The following is a 23,360-nucleotide window of genomic DNA, read 5'->3' as shown; positions in this document are numbered from 1 at the left end:
TGTTTCAGGTATATATTATTGTTGGACTTGGCCCTTTTGGCAGGTTCACCCCTAAACCTTTTGCATTTATCCTAGCCTTTTCCCCTATGTAGTGTTAATGGTTTTAGGCCTCTAGGCACTTTAGCACTGTGATCCAGTGTAAAGTGCGTGTGTGGTGAGATTGGCCTGCCCTCCTATAGGAATGCATGGGGGATATGTGTGTCCATGGTAGTTCCTGATGTGAGAGGAGTGCAGGGGGGAGTTTGGTATGTGCGAACTCGTGAGAATAAATGCTGCACAATGGTGTGCGCAGATTTATTGTGACTGGTGGAGAAGTGGCACTTTTAGAAGTTGGCATTTCTGTGTACAGTGTGATGTGAATTGCCTGTCTGGCTTGTGAGTGACAAGGGCTGGATGGTGTGGGGAATTGCAGGAGCCAGGATAGGTCTGCCCAGTGGTGAATACAGAGATCTGCATGCAGATGGTAGGGCGTTGCACCTGGGACCTGAGTAGGACTGTGCCTTCCCTCCTCAATGCTGGCTCCGCCCCCTGTGGTGCGTCTGAGCACCTAGCCCCCACCTGACAAAGGGGAGAGGAGCTGAGCACAGCAAAGTGCTCCAAAGCTCCCCCAAACCAGTTGCATCTGGTTTTTCTCCAGCCCTGTGCTGTGTGAACAAAGGAAACCTGTGTATAAGAGAAGGGGCTGTGACCCCATGAAGGTTGTTCTCTGCTGAGTTGTTCCTGACTTGAGGGGGGCCTGCTGCTGCTGCTGCTGGGTGCCAGGAGGAACTGCCACTAGGGTCTGCCTCCCTGCTGGAGGGTCCTGTGAGCTGGCCTGCCTAGGCCCAGCCTTTGATCCCCTTCATTCTAAAAGACTTCCCTAGACTTTGGACTGCAGCGCCTGTGAGCGCTTATTTTTCATCTTTAAGAGTGCTTGACTTTTTGGGCTTGTGAGCTCTGTGTTTCTGCCCCCGGAGGACTGCTGGTGGCCCGCAGCGCAAAGCTGCATCATGTGCGATTCCCCTACTTGGCTGGGAATCGAGCGGAAGCCCACCCCGCATTCGTGCCGCATTGGTATTCTGAGGGAACCCCGGGCGTGGGGATTCCCCCTAATTGAGGGTGAAAAGTGGGTGCCCACCTCGCATTGCTGCCTAGAAATCACCGCCGCAGCTGGAGATCCAAATAAACTGCCGCGTCGGAGCAGCCAACAGGAAGTCAGGCGCCCGGTGTTGGGACGAAGGCGGGCCTGTCGACGGAAGCTGAGTCCGGCCGGAGCAGTGAGGCCGTGACGCGACCAAGAGATCTTCCAGGCAGGACCCCCGTAGTGAAGAGGAAGTCCCGCGAGGCAGCCACAGCGTGACCTGGAGAGGAGGCAGAAGCGCTGTGTCCGCCCCAGCCCCACGCCACGAGAGAAGTGCTGCCTGCCGGGGAGAAAGCAGAGACGTTGCTGCAGTGCTCCCAGTGAGTGGGGACGGGAGCGGTTGGCTTGTGCTCCCGAGGCCCGGGTGAAGTCCGGAGAGTCAGTGGGCAGCTGCAACATGGGGCCGCAGTAATTTAGAAGTTCCGGAGTGGGATTTGGGGCCATTTTCAAGTTGCGAGTCCCCGAGTAGGGCTCCACAGCCACTGTCAGTGCCAGAGTCTTTGCTGTTCGACACAGCGGCGCCGCAGATGCGGGTTGCTGCAACGTGGGGCTGAGTTTGGAGCCTTTTTTGGGCTCCCCAGGCACTACGGGTGCCAGTGCTTGTTTGGTACCTTCCCCAGCTGCCCTGCGAGAGCGCAGGCAGCTGCAACGTTTGGGCACATTCATTTTGTTAGAGTCCCAGTGGGGGACAGAGGGTGCCCTTGCCCACCTATTTGCCTGCACAGCTGCCCAGCAAGTAGTGGGCAGCTGCTACGTTTAGGCAAGTTCATTACGCACTTTACTTCGCTGCTCTTGCAGCCAGCCCTGACATTGTTGGACATAGGGCGTTAGGGCCCCTGTGAGAGGCCAGTTGGCCTGGGGCCAGGTTTAGTGCGTTGTGCCCTCGATTGGGGCACACTGTTTTTTTAATGTCAATTTATTTCCCAAGGTGTTTATTCTTGTGATGCCTACTGTAATGCCTATTGCTTAATGTGTGATGCTAATGAGGTTTGGGGCCTAATATAGTTTTATGCCTAAGGTGGTTCATGCGCAAGGTGATTTTTGCATCCTCTGTACTGCATTGCAGGATCTCATGCTAAGCTCCTAACGTTACCAGTAGTTACTGGTTGTGCGCTACATTTACTGTTCTACATTTACAATTGGTGATTTGTGATGATTCTGACGGTGGTCCATTGGCCCTGTCTTGTGTAAATAGTCCCCTGTAAATTCTGCCTAGTGCCGGTTGGCACAGTGTAAATTGTGTGATTATTATCTAATGTGCTTATTATAATATAAAGGCAATTTTTATATATAACCTTGTGTGGAGTTTCTTTTGTGGTGGGCCTAGGGTGTTGTTGCTGTGTGTGCGCGCAAACGCTTTACACATTGCCTCCGGGATAAGCCTGACTGCTCGTACCAAGCTACCAAGGGGGTGAGCAGGGGTTATCTTTGGCGTGTAACTCCCCAGCCCTGACTAGAGTGGTGGTTTCAGCCTGGCTTTGGCGCAAGCCTTATGCAACCAGAAATCCCATTTCTAACAATTATTATTATCATCATCATCATCATCATCAGTCTTTATTCGATTTGAGAAAAAATCATAAAAGACAACATAAATCCAAACATTACATATAAAATACATTAAAATATTTTGAATAAATAGAATACAAATTCTTTTTTTAAAAAGACATTAAACTAGACAAAATGACAACAAGTATAACAATGCACGAATAAAAAACCCCCTTCAACTGTAATAGTTTAAAGGAACAATTAATTAAAAGTTACACTAGGTAACAGCAGGTTGGGTTATGTGATTCAGGGGTTTGGCACAAGCTTTTGTCCTTAGGGACCATGCCCAACCCAGGAATTTAGCTATCGGTATAGAAATAGTTGGGGAAGTGTTGCTGCATAAGATTCTTAGAGCTACATCACTACTCCTAGTGCCCAAATTTCTACACAGTGGTGACAACCACACACGTCTAGGAGGAGCTAGCACAGGGCAAACAAACAAAAAATGGGCAATAGATTCTGCCTGTAACCCACAGGCAGGGCAAGTTTCCTCTCGAGGTCTAGACCACCTGCCTGTGAGGGACTTAAGCGGTAGAGATCCTACTCTAAGCTGGAAGTAGAGTTTCCTGTCTCTTGGATTCGTGATCAAGTCCCAGTATGGTTCAAGAGCAGGCGTAGTCTTGACCTCTAGATAACGGCCAGCCATCCCATTAGGGTTAACTCGACTCCACACCTGACGGTCGACACATTCCCAATAAATAACTTTTAGGGTTTTCTTTGTGGGGAACTGAGCAGTTGCTGGATCGCTCCATAACCCCACCATGCCCATAAGTGTCAAGGTCTGGCGGAGCTGCTTCAGCCAATCGATCTTATGAAAAACATCTGACACAACAACATCCATGAGCCCTTGGGCATACAGGGAGAGCTCAGGAGTGGTCCAGAGCCTTCGCCAATATAAAACCGGGCGAAGTCTAGCAATATCCACGATAGCCCTCCTACCCAACTCATACGTTACAGGAACCATAGGGGAGCTCTGGGGGAGGTTTGTTATGCCACGAAGAAATGAATTTTCGGCTAAGGCTAAAGGGACCAGCCGATTAAACCCCCATAATTCTGCCCCATACAAAGCTGAACCCAAGCCCTTCGCCTCGTAAACTTGAAGCACAGGTTTTACGGGCTTAGTGAAAGATTTTTTATGTTCTCTAATTATAGTTCCCGAAATTTGCCTAGTTTCAGGGCGGCTACCTCAATGTGCTTATCTCATTTATTATTACTGGTTATATGTATGCCCAGATACACAAAGTTGGAGACCATTTCTATTGGTTGCCCGTCCAAAAAGAACTTTCTCCCTCTAAAGCTTGGATGCGGATTAAAGGCCATAAATTTTGTCTTGGCCACGTTTACCTCCAATCCGTGGCCAAGGCAGAAATCCTCAAAGACTAGTAGAGCTCTCTGCAAGCCACTTGGAGTTTTAGATACGATAAGCGTATCATCCGCAAACATTAATATCGGAGTGGTAACTCCGGCAAGCTTTGGAGCATCAGTAATGGTGCTGAGCATAGATTGAGCTATCCCATTAATATACAAGGAGAAAAGAGTAGGGGCCATGGTGCAGCCTTGCCGCACACCTCGTTCAACCGGGAATTCTGGGGTGACTTCGCCCGCTCCTCCCTACTGGATTTTAGCAAAGTTCGACTCATGGAGTCTCTTTATCAGGGACAAGATTTCCACTGGGAGCCCTAATTTTGCAAGTACTACCCACAACCGATGGCGAGGGACAAGGTCAAAGGCAGCTCTTAGGTCCACAAAGGCTACATAGAGACTGCCTTTCCCCAGGGTAACTACTTTCCAGTGGAGTTGCACAAATCGAAAGACCTGATCCAGTGTACTGGTTGACTTGCGAAAGCCAGCTTGAAAGGGAGAAAGAATCTGGTTATCTTCAGCCCATGTTAACATCTGGTTCAGTATCATTCTCCCAATGACCTTCTGCATAGTATCGATCAGGCTAATTGGTCGATAGTTCCCAGGGAGGGTTCTGTCACCCTTCTTAAACACGGGAATTATGACAGCCCCCCCCCCCAGGGATTTAGGAACAGGGGCACCGACAGCAATAGCATTTGCCAGTAAGGTGATGTATTCGCTCCAGATCTTTTTGTTGTGGAGGAAAAGATCAGATGGAATCCCATCCAATCCAGGAGCACGCCCAGCCGCTGTAGATCCCAGAGCCAATAGGGTATCTTTGGTACTGAAAGGACCACTAGCGAAGAAAACAAGAGGTATCTCCCCTGCAGGGTTTATATGGGACTCACATGCATATTGGGGTCTAAAATAATTTACCCAGTCTTCTTGAGAGACATGGTTTGGGGGTCGGTCAGGTAACCCTCCCCTGCCCCACTTGATGATATTCCAAAATAGCCGTGTGTCCCTCGCATCGCTAGCATCCTTTAAATCAGACCAATAAACCTCGTCCCAGTTCTTTTTAGCCTGAGCTATACATCTTTTGTACGATTGGCGGGCTTCCCTCACACAATCAAAATCACCACTAGAAAGGGCTATGGTAAGATTAATTCTGGCACTCTTGCAATCCTTATCATACCACCGTAGGCGTTTTGGGGGGAGTCGATTACTTTTCCTAACAGGTTTAAGAAAAAACTGGCGTAGTTCCTCAAAAAATGCTTCATGAAGACCGGTGATTAGTGAGATACCTGGATCGATAAGCCCACAGCTTTGAAACTCCACTACAACTTTGAACAGCAAGTTGTCAATTTTATCGACAACTATTTCGTTAGACTTTAGCATATTCCACTTAAGCCTACGCATATCATTGGAGGGGAATATTTCAGGTGGCTTAAGTATCATCTCCTCTACTCCAGCATTGCCATTATTCCACCAACAATGCGTTACACATAGGGGGTTATGATCACTTTCAAGTCTAGGTTCAACTACCATATCTTTTACATGCTGCCATAACCTCATACTGCAAAGGACATAATCAATTCTGCTCCTGTGACGGCCATTATCGAAGGTATTGGCCCCTTTCTTGTCCCCTGGAGTTCTTCCATTCAAAGCCCTCAAGCCTCTTTCATAGCAAAGAGCGTTGACCTGCACTGCAATCTCAAACCAGCGTTTTATTGGGTCCATATCGAGGCCCGGGATTCCCCATAGCTGATCTTCCTCAGGGTCAAGTCCCCAACAAGAGTCTGAATTCAAGAGCGGTTCAAAGGTTACATTCAGATCCCCCACAACAAGCACTCCCCTCTCACATGAGTGCTGGGCGATAAGGGAATCCAATGCAACCAAGGTCCGGGACTTTGTCCCATTGGTCCCTCTCAGGTACAAATTATAAATATCCACATAACCCACTAGGCCCAAGGATTACCTGACCAATTGAATGTCAGGAGACCCAGTATGGATTTCATTGGCCGCCAAGAATAATTCTTGGCGTGCCCATGTTGTTAAGCCACCCATAGGGCGCCCTTTGGGTCCCTTGGATGCAGGAACGTGGAAATTCAGAAAACCCGGGAGAAACTGGGGCTCACAGGACCAGGTCTCCTGGAGGAGGCAGACATCAAAATTACCAACAAATTGAACCCACTCTGGTGAATCCATCTTTGACTTCAGCCCAGCAATATTCCACGAAAGCATTGAACCCACCCCTATACCTGGCTGATTGACCTGACAGATTGTGTTAGTCCTATCGGCATGATGATTTAACTGTTCTAAACACATTTGCAAAGGGGAGTGCCTGACTAAATTTGGTGTCCCAAGTAAAGGGAACTCGACTTCTACCCTTTTATCCATAGGAACAATTTCTTCTGTCGTAACTACCCTTGAAAACTGGAATTCCGGTCAATCAGAATAGCCTAGGTTATAGTTGGGATTGTGATAATCAATGTAGGGAATAGTAGACTCAGACTGCAACCTCGGCACACCCCGATGATAGGGAGGTCTTTCGGCATTATTAATGGTCGAGTTATAAAAATAACCCAGATTGCGCACCCCTATCCCCGGATGGCCCCCAGAAAGTGGATCATCACAGATAAGACGCACTATACGTCTGTCCCGAAAGTTTACGAGGATACAATCACCCTCAATATCTTTTGGTCTTATTCCGACCCAACAGACCCTTCTGGCACATAAGATCTTCCCATCCAGATCAGGATTGATTGGTCTGTTTTTATTGAGCCAGAAGGTCACTTTATTTTTGAGTTCAGGGTAAGATTCAAACTTGCCATCTCTTAATTCCGGGACACCAGTTAATACTGCTACATAGGGAAGAGAAGCTGGGGGAAGGTGGATGTGAACATTTGAGGGTTTCGCTGGATCAATATGAGTTGAACTACCAGATACTGCCTTCACACCCCTGCTTACCCTGGTAGGATTCTCCATAGTGTCAATATCCCCATGTTTGCTTCTAGTGAAACTTGTCCGAAGCTTGGAATGGCAAGTGTTACCCGGGGCAATGGATGGGTCAGTCCCTGACCTATCACTAGTAGTTACCAAAGGGTCAACAGGAGGGATAGTTATGGCATTCTTAATGGGTGCTCCCATAGCTGCTTGATTAAAATCAGTATTATCTTTCTCACGCATAGCATGTTTAATGACATTTTTTAAGGAGCAGAAATTGTCAAGCATCGTCTGCTCGAGGCGTTCAACTTTTGTATTAATCAATTTAACCCTCTCGACCAAGGGGAGTAATAATGAACGAACCATCTGCTCGATATGGGTAATCAACTCATCAGGATTCAGCTGGACAGGGGAGTTCTTATTACCCACAACATCAGATTCACATTCCCTCATAGATGAAATGCTGAGGACATTATTTAGGTTGGCACTCTTTTTAGGGTGTTTTGACTGCCTCCCATCTTGGATATCCTCAGCTCTTTTCCTTTTAGGATTGGCGATACCTTTAGGTTTAGGTTTCTTGCTAGCTCGTGTCTGGGGGTATATTTCATTGGGTCTAATAGAATTTTCATTGACAAAAGCGGCCTCGCCAGAGACCTCAGAAATCCTTAGGCTATTCTGAGTCCCAATGGAACTTGCCTCATGATTCTCGAGCTGAGGGGGATTATCCACCATAGGCACGTCTAATCTAGTGGGGGATTTAGCTAGAGCTAGAGGCCCAATAGATGATCGTCTAATCAGCGCCGGTTCGGTAGAGAGTCGCCGCTCAGTTATGGCGATTTCATGCTCTAGGACTGAAACAGCTCGCGTTATGAACTGGTCTAGGGTGCCAGTAACTGTCCGGCCCCCCCCGTGCGTTTACCCGTTCCTGCCATTAACCTGTTTACAGTTAAAATAGAAATCGGAGAACTATACTAAAAAGTCAGACTATGATGAAAAATAATATTAAAATAACCATACAATACAGGGCATTAACGTAGCTATAATAAAAGGTTAATGGATACACCTGCATGCGATGTTACAAAACCCAAGAAGATCGCAAAATGTGCTTTACGATGGCGAATTAATAAGTAAAACAGGCGTACAGCCTCTGCAAATTTAGTACACCAATAGTGCATGAATCTCAGAGTCCCAATGTCACTACAAATGGGGATAACAAACCCCGTATTGGTCACAGTACCTTTCAAGATGTCAATCAGGACTAAGAGAGGGGGCCCAGCCCTGCCTCTTCCTGGCGATGACGGGCGCGAGACGGGCCCGCCCTTGGCCCGGGCTTCGCCCGGGCAAGCCCGCGCGCGTCCCGCGCTGCGGGAGTCGCCTCACGCTTATGAGGGCTTCCTGCCCTCAGATGTCATCTGGCGCGACGATACCGCAAGGAGGTCTGGGTGTTGTAGGCGCAGATGCTCCGGTTTAATGGCCCGCAGTGTCGAGCCCTCCACCTCACTGGTCGACAACAGGTCAAAATGCTCCTAGGAGAAGAGAGGTCCACATACGGGCAAGAATTCAGCCGTTTCCTCCGGTGCAAAAGTAGACAGAGAAGCGCGTTATTATTATGTAAGTGATATGAGATCATGGTAAAGAGGTAGGACGCTTCTCTCAGCTCTCTCTTTTTGTATTCCATTCTTCTTACTCGCACCTGTGAGTTTGTTTTCACAATTGTGTCACATTGCAAAGGTGTAGAGATTGTGTCACATTCCAAAGGCCGGGAGAAGCAATGGAGAGCATTAGGAATCCACATTGTTTCCACAGGCCCAGATCCCAACCAAGGAGATCATGTTGATTCTCCTTACAAGACATCTGAAAATATTCATAACAGCATACAGTAGTCAGAGCACCATCACCATCACAAACACATTGAAGCATAAATGGCACTGCTACACACTTCAACAACAGAGAAACACACAGATAAAATGAGCACAGATGTGAGACATTTAGAGCCAGATGTACTAACGTTTTTTGCGGGCAGCAATGGGTTTTAGACCCGTTTGTGACCGCAAAAAACGTGTGGCTCATGTACCAATCCTGTTTTGCAGTCACAAATCAATTTGCAAGTCGCAAAATGGGATTAGCGACTTGCTATTAGGAAAGGGCGTTCCAAGGGCGTCCCTTCCTAATAGCGATTCCTGAAGATATGTATGACTGTTTTGTGACCGCAATTTGCGGTCGCAAAACAGTCGCAGTTTATCACCCTTCACTGAAGGGTGGTAAACCACTCGCAAATGGGAAGGGGTCCCCAGGGGACCCCTTTGTGAGTAGCTCACAAAATATTTTTGAAGGCCAGGGACCACTGCCTGCCCTTAAAAAATGAAACTGAAAAGTTTCCTTTTTATTTTTTAAATGCAGCCTGTTTTCCTTTAAGGAAAACAGGCTCCATTTAAAACATATATATATATACTTTATTATAAAGCAGTCCCAGACATGGTGTTCTCCTGACCCCAGCAAGCCACCATCCCTGGGAGTGCCAGCTATTCCCAATGGGGTCGCAAATTGGGACAGCCTCATTGATATGCATGAGGCATGCAATTTGCGACCCCGCTGAGAATCGCAAACAGTGTCTCAGACACTGTTGTACATCCCAATTTGTGAGTTGCAAATTGCGAGTAGCAAATGCGACACAATTTGCGACTCACAAATTGGTGGATCGTACATCTGGCCCATAATGACCTAGGATGTGCTCTTTAAACAGTATTGGACTACTGAATAATATTAAGACTACAGAGAACCGAATACTAGGTGAGGTTTTAGGTGTGCCCCTAGTACAAGGCAAATGCTGGAGCGATGAAGGGGAGTGCTGCTAAAATAGATTTTTAAAAACACTAGACCCTCGTCATTCAGACAACAATTGATCTGGTTTGCTCTCAAATAGGGCGGGGGATGAGGAGAGAGCAGGGCCGGACTGGGAACTAAAACCGGTCCTGGCAAACTGCTCGGCTAGCCCCCCTGGGGGGAGGGGAAATAGGGGTGCGGCCCAGCTGTTTGTTAGGGCCGGTTTTCAGCCGATTTTGTTACAGGGGGCCAATATTGCCGGCCCCCGGTAACAAAAACGGCTCCTAGGGGCCTTAAACCAACCCAACCCTGGCGGCCCACCGGGGAAACGCCCGGTGCCCGCTACGGCCAGTCTGGGCCTGGGAGAGATAGATCTTTTTGTCAGCACTCATACACATAAACATCTTCGAAACCCTTCGCAGGTCAAACTCGCTTAAATTAACACAATTGCACACACCCTGCTAAACACCAACAGAACCAACACTATCAAAATGATGGATCCTCCGATTACAATTATGGCCTGAAAGGGTGTCCAGAAAGAAAATGTGCTGTAATGTCATAGAAACTATATTATTCATTTTACAAATGTGAATAATATTACAAGTGTGGACAGATGAAGTAAAGCAATTCCATTAAAATAATGTTTCAGAAATTCCTCAATCCGTGTGCTAAGCCCCCATCTAAAATCAATCCAACCTATCAGTCCCATTTATTCCCTCAAACTAGATCTAACTGAATTCTCCCCATCTCTGATCCATACCCTCAAATCCCATTCCCATCTAGTACCATCACCCTGCTCACCATCAATCCCCACAAACCAATACCCATCCACCATTCCTCACTGTCATCTCACATACCATGATTCACCAGCTCCAACTCCATTCCTACATTCTAACCCACCACTCACAACCCCATCAGCCCCCATGATCTACTATCAGGGACTGATTTATGGTAGTGTGACCTGAGCACCCATATTTAGAGCTAAGCTCTGGGGTGCTGAATTTTGGGGGGTGCAGTGTTAGGAAATAACTTATCTGTTCAAAAGTACCTGCTGGAGAGTTCCTTGTGTGTCTAGCAGTTTTCTGATAACAATAAAAATGTCAAGATAGCACTGTGATTAATGTATCTGTTGGAGAGATATAGTTTCTCCAACAGCCACACCGCCACCACCAGGATTTTCCTGGTGGTGGCGGACAGTGAAAACTGACCTCTAATACTGGTCAACCAAATTAGGTAGGTGGAGTTAGAGATCAACCTTCATTGGCCCTTACTCTGGCATGCCCTCGCAGGGGTTTAATTATGGTGGAGACAGTGTAGTCTCTGCCATGATTAAACCAAAGGTCCGCCTGCTTTAAAATCGGAATTGTGGACCACAGTTTGCGAGATGGATACTCCTTTATCGCTACGATGGAGCATCCATACTGGCAGACCCAAAATAAAACATCCCCCTCTTCCACTTGATTTTTGTTTGAAAAAGCAAGAAGGAAGAAAGATGGTGACTGTCAAGTATTACCTTTTAGCTGTTTAAATTGAATAAAGTGGTAGAAGTCAATATATAAAAGTGGAAAAGAAAATGACTGAATTCAGACTTTAAGATTGCACAGTTTGAATTAATGTTCATGTCACACCAGGATATATAGAGAATGAAAAGAAAGAAATTGACTCAATTACTGGTATTTCAAAAGATTCCTGTCTTATGTACCTGCATCAATCTAAAAATAGTTTTAAAAAAAAGCCGCATTAATGAGATCTCTTCTCTTCTGGTGTGATTGTGACAAGGAATGAATGGGACATTGAGTTCTAATAGGCTTGGTTAATATTACCCTATAATTGAATCAATACAAAAAGTAATAATGAAATGCACAATCATTTACTTTGAAATGACACAGATTGTGTTTTCTGTAAACCCCCTGAATGAGTAACACTTTATATATTAAGGTATTTCTACATTGTAACACATGTTTCTTCAGAAGTAATATCTAAATGTGAGAAGGCTGCAAGGTGTTTTGATGTTTTGTTAGCAGGTTCACTGTAAAGAACAAACACATCACAATAGAAAAACGTACATTAAGGTGACATTTCTTATAATGCTTTAGCCATCATTTCCAGCTTCTGTTCATGCAGAGCTCACACAGGATGACAGCCTTTTTTGATTTACAATAACGAGCCATCAATGACATTTTCTATAGGCCGTGTTTGTACTAGAAACTCCTATAAATGTATAGAAAGTGTGAGATTAGCAATATCAGTCACAGGGTCTGTTAACCTATACTGAATGTAGGCGATTATCTATTTATTTATTTTAAAATGTTATTTAAAATGTTATATATAGCGTGAACATGACCCATCAGGGTATCAGAGCCCTGTACATGAAATCAAGCAATTTAACCTGGAGAAGAATGAAGAATAGCCCAGGTCATGGGAGGTACACAGCCGTATACAATGCATTGTAGGACATTACAAAACAGTGCAGTAAACAGTAAGTACTGATTGTTTGGGTGATTGCAGGAGTATTATTGCAAGTAGCTATTCAGGAACAACCCTTTGACTTCTTTTTTGAATGTGGCGATTGAGGGGTTAGTTCTTATTTCGGAAGGAAGAGAGTTCCATATTCTTGGAGCAGGACTAGAGAAGTATGAACTTCTCTGAAACAATCTGGGTAAAACATGTATTAAAACACTATGATACCATCTGTCCCTCGTATATTTTTCAAGATCACATAAAATCATAACCAATGTAGGCAGCTGGCTCTGTATATACTACACCAAAATTAGGCGTAGTGTGCACAGGTCCAGTGAGTCCCCAGAGTTATAACTGAGGCTAAATTAGGTAAGTACTGACAGCTCTCTTTGTGGTAGTTTGGGCGAGCAGTTAGGCTTAGCCACAGGGTGGGTTAAGCATTTATTGCATTCACTCAATCAAGACTGATGGCAGACACTTATAGACAGACTCCTGAACAATTAGGTAAGTATAAAAAAGGTATACTTATGTTTTATTTGTAGAACCAAGGAGGAACTGGCACAGGTAAGTGAAATATAATCTAAAATGCAAAACTGTACAAGGAAATACAGTTGTAGTTGAATTTGCAATTGTTACAGGTTTGTATTGGGTTTCAAATCAGGTTAAATTACACAGTAATTCATTTTGGAATACTTTTAGATTACTTTTGGATTACATCGACTACTCAGGGAAGTATGCATATATACCACACCGGAGACCTCACAATACAAGGTAAGTAGATACTTTTTCATCATACAAAAGTTCAACTCAACAAAACATTTTTAGGAACAAAACTCCTAACATTGGTTCCTATAGGAGAAAAAGGATTAACGGTTCTCAGGTAAGTAAAAGACTTAAGAGTGTGAGTTTTGGGGGCTAGGAACAAGGTTCCCCAAGGTCTAGGTAGGCACTCAAGTTGCACCACCAGCGGCAATGGGGTAGCCAGGTCCTGTGTGCAGGGGCCCAATATTAGCCAATGGGACATAGGGGGTCTTCGGTCAGGGGCTGCTTATGAGCAAGCCGCTAGGGTGTGGGAGCAAAGCTCCTGGGTTTAAGGTCAGCACTGCAGGGGCAAACAATCAGCACAAGAGCTGCACCACCAGCAGCACAAGGGCGGCCGGGTGCAGTGTGCCAAAGAGATGTTAGGGACCCTGTGGATTCCAATCGAGACCTTCAATCAGCAAAGATGCTGCAGGTTCAGACAGGGAGACTTCCTGAAGGTGCCCACTGGCTGGAAAAGTAAGTTAGGTTCTTGGGGGATGCCTGGACACTGTTGGTTAGGGCACCCAAGGCCATAGGGCATCGGGGGTAAGGGTGTCTTTTGGCGGTGGGTCTCATTACTAGCTCCGGTCGCGGTCGTGGGTTCCCTCTCAGTTTGAGGCTGCAGGCGTCGGCTTGAAGCTTGAGGGAAGTCGGAGATCACCAGATCCCAGTTCAGGATCACTGGGGAGACTTCCTCCTGGTGTTGGGCCACTCAGACTCTGGCTGTGGGTGTCGGGTGCAGAGTGGTGCAATATCATGGAGCCATCTGGATCCGGATTCTGTGGGTGAGTCCTAAAGATGGTTGCAGGGCCAGTCCTCTGAGCTCTGGGGGCTGCTGGAATTTCAGGGTTTTGCTGTAGGCAGGACGGAGTTGGGACAGACCGGTAGGGCTGGGACCAAAGCAGTTGGTGTCCTCTTCTTCCTGGGTCAGCACGGCTCTTCGGTCCTTCTTTCTTCCTCAAATCTGTGGCCCTATGTCAAGCTGAAGTCTCCTAATCCAAAGTATGCATTAGCCCAGCAGAGGCATCCCCTTCCTGGATCACTTGATTTATTGATGTTGGTTTGTAATGGTTTTTATTAACTGAACAATAAAGTATTTCCTTACCTTACCTTCCTGGATCACTTGTTCTATTTTATTTTTTTATATTTTACTTCCAACTAACACAGAATGTATTCTACCTTTGAAATTCCTTTTAACTGATGACCAACATAGGGTGATGTTTAATATACCATTTTGCCTTTGATTATTCACTGGTCATTTTATCAACCAGTGTGAAAGGGAGGTGGCTGCTTTTAGCCACTCTTTTTTGCTACATGGTATCACAGCACAAAACTAGAAACCAAGTTCCCAACATTATGTGAAGTTTGTTGCTCAAATATGTTAAGTGTTATTTCATTGCTTTAATATTTAACTAACACTATAGTGGAATCATAAAGGGCCATGATGATTTAAAAAAAAAAAAAGATAACCTGCAATCCTTGGTTGGCAAAGTCAAATTTAAAATGATGACTCTCAATAAAGTCGAGGGAAAGGAACAGGGGAACCCTACTCACAAGGAACCCAGGGTACTAGTTATATATAACGAGTTATATATAAAAATGGCAGTTCAAGCCTTAGTATTACCAAGATTAGATTACGGAAGCACCACCCTCTGTGGTCTTCCTCAATACAAGCTGGCGCCGCTGAGAGCAGCACTGAATGCCGCGGCCAGACTGGTAGCAAGAATAAAAAGAAAGGCTCACATCTCGCCAACCTTGAAAGCCCTGAATTGGTTACCTTACAAGGCAAGAATACACCTTAAAGTGGCCTGCATGACACACAAAGCAATTCACAACAATACACCCAGCTACTTGGCTCTGAAGTTAGAAAGGTCTGGAGGCTGTAGACAACTGCGAAGTGCGAACACTTTCCTTCTGAAACCTCAATCCTTCCACAAGAAGAGAACTGGTTGTAGAGCCTTCTCAGGGATTGCACCTAAGATTTGGAACTCCTTACCTCCAGTAGTGCGTGGAATCACTTCCCTTACCACCTTCAAAAAAGAAGTAAAAATACATCTAATGAACAAATACTTGCCTTCATTTTCAACTCTAGGATGTCACTGAGTCATCTTTATGACCCGAATGTCTTTACCTATCTCAGGTGGAATGGACGAGTCTATTATTATTATTATTTTTTTTTGTAAGGCTATTAGCATAGCTCATACTGCTCATCAACTGTATGTAATGTAACGTTTAGCTGGCGGTGGGCCCCTCTTGGTTTTTCTATACACTTTATATCTATTGTGAATCAATTGTGGTCTTAATATGTATGTTTGCTAGCACAATCACCCAATATTCACTAACTGTCTATTGTACAACGTCCTGCAGTTTCATGGTCCTCTATGTTTGTTATTCAAAAATTTTCTATTTCTTATGTACGAATTGACACTTTTGAATGTGTGCATACCACCTCACCCATTTATGTTCTTGACTGTAACGCGCTCTGATACCCTCGTGGGTCACGTTCGCGCTATATAAAACTTTATAAATAAATGAATAAAATAAATAAATATAGGGAAACAATGGTTCCTGTGGATAAATGGAACTGACTTAGGCAATAAGTGTGCACAATTGCAATAAAAAGGATTCAGCAATGTCAGAGGGCAAGAAAATCTTCTACACAGATTGCTCAATATAGTATATTTTATAAAAAAACATTGAATTATATATACACTTCTTTTAGTCAAAAGCGCAAATATTTGTGCATTGTATCCCCAAGTGAAAATGGAACCAAAAAGTGAATGTACAAGGTGAATAATTATGTACACGGTTTCCATGAATTGTAAGAAATGACAATTCATATACACTTTTTCAACAGCATAGGTACACAGTTACACAGGCTGGGTAAGGGTCCGTTCTTTGTGCTTGTCGATGGCGTTTCGACCCTTCTATTAATGGGGGGGTCTCCTCAGGACTAGTGATGTAGGGACATCTGGATGGTGATAACCGCAGCCTTAGTGAAATTGATGTGCCACAGTGAAAGGTGAAGGTAAGGACTCATGTGACTAAGCCAAGATCTTACTTCCATGACTTCATGTATGTCAGTGAGAAAGCATCTTCTGTTGAGGTCATTATTTGATAAATAGACAAAATACATCAGATTGTCAAAGCTACCATGGAAATTATATTTTGAATCTGAAGGGTTCAGCATGATCACTGCATTGAATCAATGACCTAAAACCCAGTGGTGCATGTTCTTTTTTGGTATTCAAACATTTCAATGTAAAGGCACTTACTCTTTTCCTCTACTCATTAAATACTGTAATGTTTGCATTAGGAAAAATCATACTGTCATATTTCCATTGGAGAATATCAAACCAGGAAACATGAAATACTTTTGACTTCATGACAATTATTGATGCCACGCGAGGTTTCCAATGAATGGGGTGAAATTATCTTTTCTTAAAATGAGTAGCCAAGTAATTTAACTCAATGGAGTGACAGAACTGGTGTTTCCTAGTCTATTTCAATTATATATTAGGATGGGTTGTTCTTAACCAAAGGGGATCCAACATGGGTTGCCCTTTAATAGGAATATACTTCTAATCCTCGCAGTTGCTGCAGATGTCACCGGCATTCACTTTAGATTTCCAATCACCTCAGAAATGTAATATGAATTTGATCTGGAAAATTAGGATCAGTAAGTGATTCAATAATGTGAGTTTATGTATTACAAGGCATACTATCATAGGCAAGACACAGACAGATGTTTAGGATCTGTTAACAGAAAAGAAAGAATACATTTACTTCGAATACCCCAGTGAGCTTGATATGCATAACTGCTTATTGAGTACAGCTGTACACGTTTCTGGAAGAGATCTACATTTATATTGGTAACACTGGTTTAGATCAAGACCTTGATCAAGTAACCTTTTATTGACTATATTTGCAGTCACCAGTCTAGGCATAACATTAAAATGTGCCTAGGTCTTAGAATTTGTGATCAGATGCCATTAGTGACTAAAGTTCTATTATGTCCCACATTCATTATCTGTTTTCTCCTTAATTGCTGACGAATATATCTATGACTAGGTGTACATATCCCCAGAGATAAAGAGTTCTTTCTTTTATCTTTCATGGTTTTTATTAACTGAAATAAATGTATCTATCTTTCTTTTATATTTCTCAAATCAGAGCGAGTGAGCTGACAATTAATGCCAGATAATGAGGCCATAGTTAGTCCAGTTTTATAACAAGAAGTCTAATTCTAATCTTTACAAAAGACCAGTTCCTCATATCAATAGGTTATTGTGATGACTCATATGTCATCAATTGCAGGAAGTAGAGGTTAGTCCCTTCTCCTCCCCATGAATGTCGCCCATTTCCCGGGTAAAAAGAGAGAGAGAGAGAGCGAGAGAGAGAGAAAACACTCTCCAGCAGGTGGGCTGGACTTACTTACAATAGTAACAGCACTGCGTCTGTGACCAAGTTGAGGGACTGACTGCAACCCCTCTTGCCAAAAGAGAGTGAACACAAGATAAGTAAAGACAGCATTAGTAAGTATACACATTAGTTAGAGCAGACATAGAAAGATTTGACTTACCTGGTGTGGAGTGCAGACAGTCTGTGACTATCTGTAATGATTTGGACTCAGGTAAACTCAATTTGTAACCTTTGCGAAATCTACTTCCTCTTCCTTTTCCTTTTCCATACAGGAACTGTCATTACTTTTAAAACGTAACCTGTATTGTATGAACACACTAAATACATCGCATTTACATAAGAGTTCTAGAACCAAACAAAACACATCTTCCCTCCTAAAATCACAAATGTACGTTTTAACAGAAAAAAATAAATTGTAAGAACATTTTTTTTGTAACAATGAAATTATGGAGTAATACGTGTGAGCTAGAGGATAACATCCCAGCAAATAAAGATTTGTTAAAAAACAACAGTCTAACATTCACTTACTTAAATAATCAATTGGATATGGTGGTCAGATAACAATATGCCTGGACAAGGTTTTGGTGAAGGCTTCTTTTTTTTCTTACTGCTGGACCTCCAGATAACTGATCTTCACACACCATTCCTCCATGAGTCACAGATTCATCTACATCTTCCACCTTCAACCTGGATGCTTCACTATTCTTCATCATATAACCATGCAAATCTTTCCCTACCTCCTTCTACTTCTCTTGCTGTGGTCACAAATACATGGAAATTCCCTTTACTTTTAGCTTGTTTACTCATATGTATATGTAATACTGTACCTTTACTCAGCTTAGTAGAATTAGTGTAAACTGCTATAGGGCATATTTACAAGCCCCTATCGACACCGTAATGTCACTTTCTGTGATGTTGTGATGGCGATTGGGACTTTGCCTTTTTTACAAGGCAGAGTTAAGCGGCTGAACGCTGTCTTGTAAATAAGGCACCCTTTCACGCTGTACTTAGCATGAAAGAGAAGGGCATTGGGTGTTGCGGTGGCCGTTCCACCGCAAAATCCATTGATTTTGGCGCTGCCCTCTATTTACAAAGCGATACCAAAGGGGATGATGCTCTCCATGCCACTGGAATCAAGCTATCCTGGCTGAAGAGGGGTGAAACCCCAAAACCGGTCCTAGGTTCCTTGGTTCCAGTCCAGGGAGGACCTGGCTTGGCAGTTCGGGCTGGACTGTTCCTATGAGGTACAGGGTCAAGACTGATTAACATATGGCTGAGTTCAAACTGGAATGGCATGGTGAACAAAAAAACGATGGATTTAGGCCCAGATCTCTTTACTGGGGTGAATGTATGACTTTGTTCTGCATTCTGTCCATCAACTGTTGTTTTTGCATTTGTCACCCCTATTTACAGGACTGGCGTAAATAGGAGGCAGCACCAAAATAAAGACCATGGAAAACCTGGTCTTACCCTGGCGCAGCAAGGAGACATTTTTAATTTCTCCTTGTTTTTGTTGTTTTCATGTGTGCTGCGTTGTGTAGCACACATGGAAACAGCAAAATGCCAATGATTGTTTATGTGCAGGAAAGTGTCCCTTCCTCCACATAAACAATACATTTTATTTTTAAATGACGTTTTACAACTTCTATGGGTGCTGCATTAATCAGAACACATAGACATTGCAAAACGCCATTCAAAGATTTTTATGTGCAGGAAGGGAGACCTTCCTAAACATAAACAATCACTCCCCTCAACTCAGGCACCCTTACACCATGGTGCAAGTGTGCCTGCTTTGGCATTAAGCAGCTAAATTTAGCGCAAACGCAGGGGGACACACAGAGCTGCACCCTATTCTTGAGAATATGGTGCAGCCCTTCATTTCTAATGTGACAGAGCGTGTCGTTAGCCTTTTACGATTAACAGCACACTCCGCCACTGTCTTTGTAAATATGCCCCTCAGACGTCTGAAGGATCGGAAAACAAACTCTAATTTTGAACCTTCCCATGTTTTTTCATGGGTACCATGTTTCCTTTCTCCAGATTCATCTCTTTCACAATATGTTTATTGTACTGAAACTTTTGTAAACATCCTTCATGCAGACCACTCTACTTGTCTATCCTCTGCTATCCAACTCAAAATATCCCTTTTATGTGGAGTCCTGCCCTGCATGATAGGGAATAGACTATAAATTGTAATAGTGGTAGTGATGTGATAAGTCCACACAATTTTATTTACTTCTAACTTCCATCACTTCCTTCTACTTTTGCAAATCTGCAAAGTCCCTTTGATAGCTCCGTTAGATCCTTCTACTTTTCGTTCCCCTTGGGATGGTAAACCAAAGTGAACTTAAGCTTGTTGCTATTAGGGTTTAAGAAATCCTTAAATTGTTCTACCTGGAATTAGGTCCTATTATGAGCTACTCACTAGGCAACCTTGCCCTCTGAAATATTCCATCGAGGAATCTCATGACACACCTGGCATCTGAACGCTCTAGAAAAATAATGCATGGTCACAGGTATAAATGTAGATTTTCCTTTCTCATTTATAAGACCTATAATATGGACTTCAACAGTACGCACAGTTATCTAAAAATCTACAAATCTAGCATTAAGGGAAGGAAGACTTTTCAAAACCAAGTCTGGGTTTGTTGTTACATGACCACCAGATATATCTGTTTTCATCAGTACCATAGGAATCATTCCACTCTTCCTTTGCAGTAGCAACACTTCCTCCTCTGTCGTTATCTAACCAAGCTATGCTGTAATTCTCACAGCTGCCACAAGTAACCTCTACCAAAGGAAGTGGAAGTCTACTTAAGGAGTCAGCTGCTCTGTTATTGACCCCAGGCAGGTTGTCAATTTTATAACTAAAGTCTAGAACGCTTATTGAGAATTGTGCTATCTTGTAGGTGGCTGAAAACAACCTATCCATGGTCAAAATCTTAGTAAGTGATGTGGGATCACATCTAATTAGTACTTCTGAACCCCATATAAATAGTCTAAAATGTTAAAGACCGCATACAACAGTTGGGTCTCCTTTCCACAATGGAATATCATTCTTCAGTTGTGGTTACTGCTCTTGAAGCAAAAAACCATTTTTACTTCCTTCTCTTTTTCTCTAAAAAGTTTATTTACCATTTTCCATGTTAAATTGACATGAATGTGCAGCAGTTTCTCAAAGCAGCATTTCCATAATATCGATTCTAGCACAATAAACCATAAGTTTACAGTGTACGGGGGGAGAGGGGTGGTCCATGCCCGTGATATCTAGATCGTGGCATCACATTTACATTTTGTAATACCCTCATTTCCTTCCTTTATACATAACACACATTTCACACTATATCGAATCTATGGGTTAGCCTATCCCAGTGGGGACAATCCCTGCAGGGGGCTGCGATGATATGGCTGCCTCCTCGTCTAGCAAATAACTTTTCAAAGGGTCCCAGATGTCCTTAGGCCTCGACGTCGGCGGCAGAGTGGTAGCAAACAGTCCACTATTCATATTGCAATATATGAGGCTATTAAGCCAGGCCCTGGTTGTTGGAATGTATTTGTTGCCCCAATTTAGTGCTATTTCATGTTTAGCTAATAATAACGCAATAGAAACTAACCTACGCACTGTCTTACACCAGTAACACACGTACACCAGTAGGGCCACCTCGAGCACAGGATTAAGTTCCAGGTGCATCATTCGCGACAGGATTGAATAGACTGCCCTCCAGTACTCTCAATTTTCACACAGTTCCAGGTTCAGTGCGCGAAGCCTGCCCGAGGTGCACCGTACTTTAGGCATGAGTGTGGCCGCGAGGGGTCGATGGAGTTGAGCTTAGCCATATGCCCTTCACAATAATTTAAAATGAATTAGTTTATGTTTACTATTCAAGAAGACTTCCTTAGTCTGAGCACAGCAAAAGTCCCATTGTGCGTCTTCTATTGGATGCCCCAAATCCCATTCCCAAGTTTCCTGAATCTTGACATCTCTGCTGGGGTTTAATGCTATAGTGGCTCTGTACAACTTAGAGATGAGGTGTTCTCCCTCTCTGTCTGTAATCAGCAGGGACAAGGTTGTAAAGTACTCAGGCTCCAGGGAGAACCTATTAATTCGCTCTCTCAGTGCGCTGCATAACCGAATAAGTAAAAATGGTCCATGAAGGTTGCATCACTAAACCTTATGTCCTCAGAGCTGGGGATTACATGTCCCCCGGGAATAGGTCTCCGATCGTGTCAAGTGAGTATGTGCTGAGTGTGCGTTGTACCAATTTTTCCCTTGTGATGGGATACCACAGATAGTTAGCTATCGGAATTACTGAGGAATATAATGTGTGTTGTCCAGTCACTCGTGCTAGCTTCCTCCAGGCCCAGCTGGTCGTGGTTACAGTGGGGGTCCCTAGGAAACCCTTCAGGTAACAACGACTTGAGTAGGGCCAGGTGCCCCAAATCATCCTCCGGCTTGATATAAGGTTTTCGCGCATTGAGGTGGTATCAGGAGTGCGCAAAACTGCATTGTGCGACTAAATAATAAATCTGGAAATTATGAACACCCAGCCCCCCCTCTTTCGGAAGGCGGGGTCAGAGTGTCCAGGCTGATCCTTGCTCCACCACCACCCCACACTAGTCTAATCAAGTGGGTCCTAATTGTTCGAAAGAAGCTGTTGGGTAGTGGAATGGGGATGTTTTGAAATAAATATAAGAATTTAGGAAGCACCACCATTTTGATGATGGCGTGCTCAATGCAGGGCCATAATTAAGTAGGCCACTCTGTTCAGCCTCCCTGTGGAATTGAATTCCCAAATATCTGGTGGAGTCATCACACCACGCTAAGGAGAAATCACATTCCCATTGGGTAGTACTTGATGTCACTGGGAATATAACCGACTTCCCCACAATTTATACCCAGCCCTGAAAATCTACCAAACCGGATAACTTCCCTAATGAGGGGTTCTAGGTTTTCCTGCGGGCGCCAAACATATAGTACAATGTCGTCTGCGTAAAGTGAGATCAGTAAGGGGCCTGTTTTAAATTGAAGTCCTCTGTGCAAATGTTTTTCCTGCAAGTGACAGAACAAGGGGTCCACCGCAATGATAAAAGGAAGTGGCGACAGTGGAAAACCCTGTCTACTGCGGTGAGAGAGTCGAAATTGTGAAGATAATGTACCATTTAGTCTAGCCATTGGGGAGGCATACAACAATGCAGTCAGGTTGGGGGAAAACATGGCGACTGCCAGTTGAGCAGCCGCTTGCACCCGGAACGCGTGTCTCCCGTCTTTTTCACTCTTCTAAGTTCACCCCGCCTTACCGCTTTGTCGTTTTGCCGCAGGAGTATTGGTGCCACTGACATATCTTTAAATACTTCGCGGGCTGAATTTCCCTGGAGATAGTCTTCTGGAGCGCCGGTCGGGGATGTGTGCAGGCGCACCCAGGACTTCCTTTTCACCTTGCCCACCGCATTGCTTCGAGGCCGCCCTGGAGCTCAGGAGGGGCTGTAGAGCAGCGGCTCGCGGGCTCCTCTGGGTCAGGGGAGGCAGCGTCAGTACCAGCGGCTCCCTGGATAGTTTGAGGCACGACGGGGGTATGCAGGAGCTGACTCTTGGATTGGACATTCTTTCCACTAGTGCTGCTTCCGTGCTGGGGAGGCTGTTGTTGGAGAGCCCTTCCAGACAAGCAGCGAGGGGGGGGGGGGCTACCCCAAGACTTGGAAAAGTGAAAGTTATTTTAAATTTTACAACAGTTCGCTGAGGAGCATTCTAACAACCAAACTCCGGGGAGCTCACCAAATGCAGCCATAATCATCAATAACTCCACTTTTCAAACTTACCAGACTAAAGGTAGATCTATTAAGTCTAGCAGGGTCAAAAGCAACCCCTTGGATACAAAAATCAGGGTCATCTCTTCCTTACGTT

The sequence above is a fragment of the Triturus cristatus genome, chromosome 3_1 (assembly GCF_964204655.1).
Source record: "Triturus cristatus chromosome 3_1, aTriCri1.1, whole genome shotgun sequence".
NCBI classification, from domain to species: Eukaryota; Metazoa; Chordata; class Amphibia; order Caudata; family Salamandridae; genus Triturus; species Triturus cristatus.
This window is presented reverse-complemented; position numbering follows the sequence as displayed.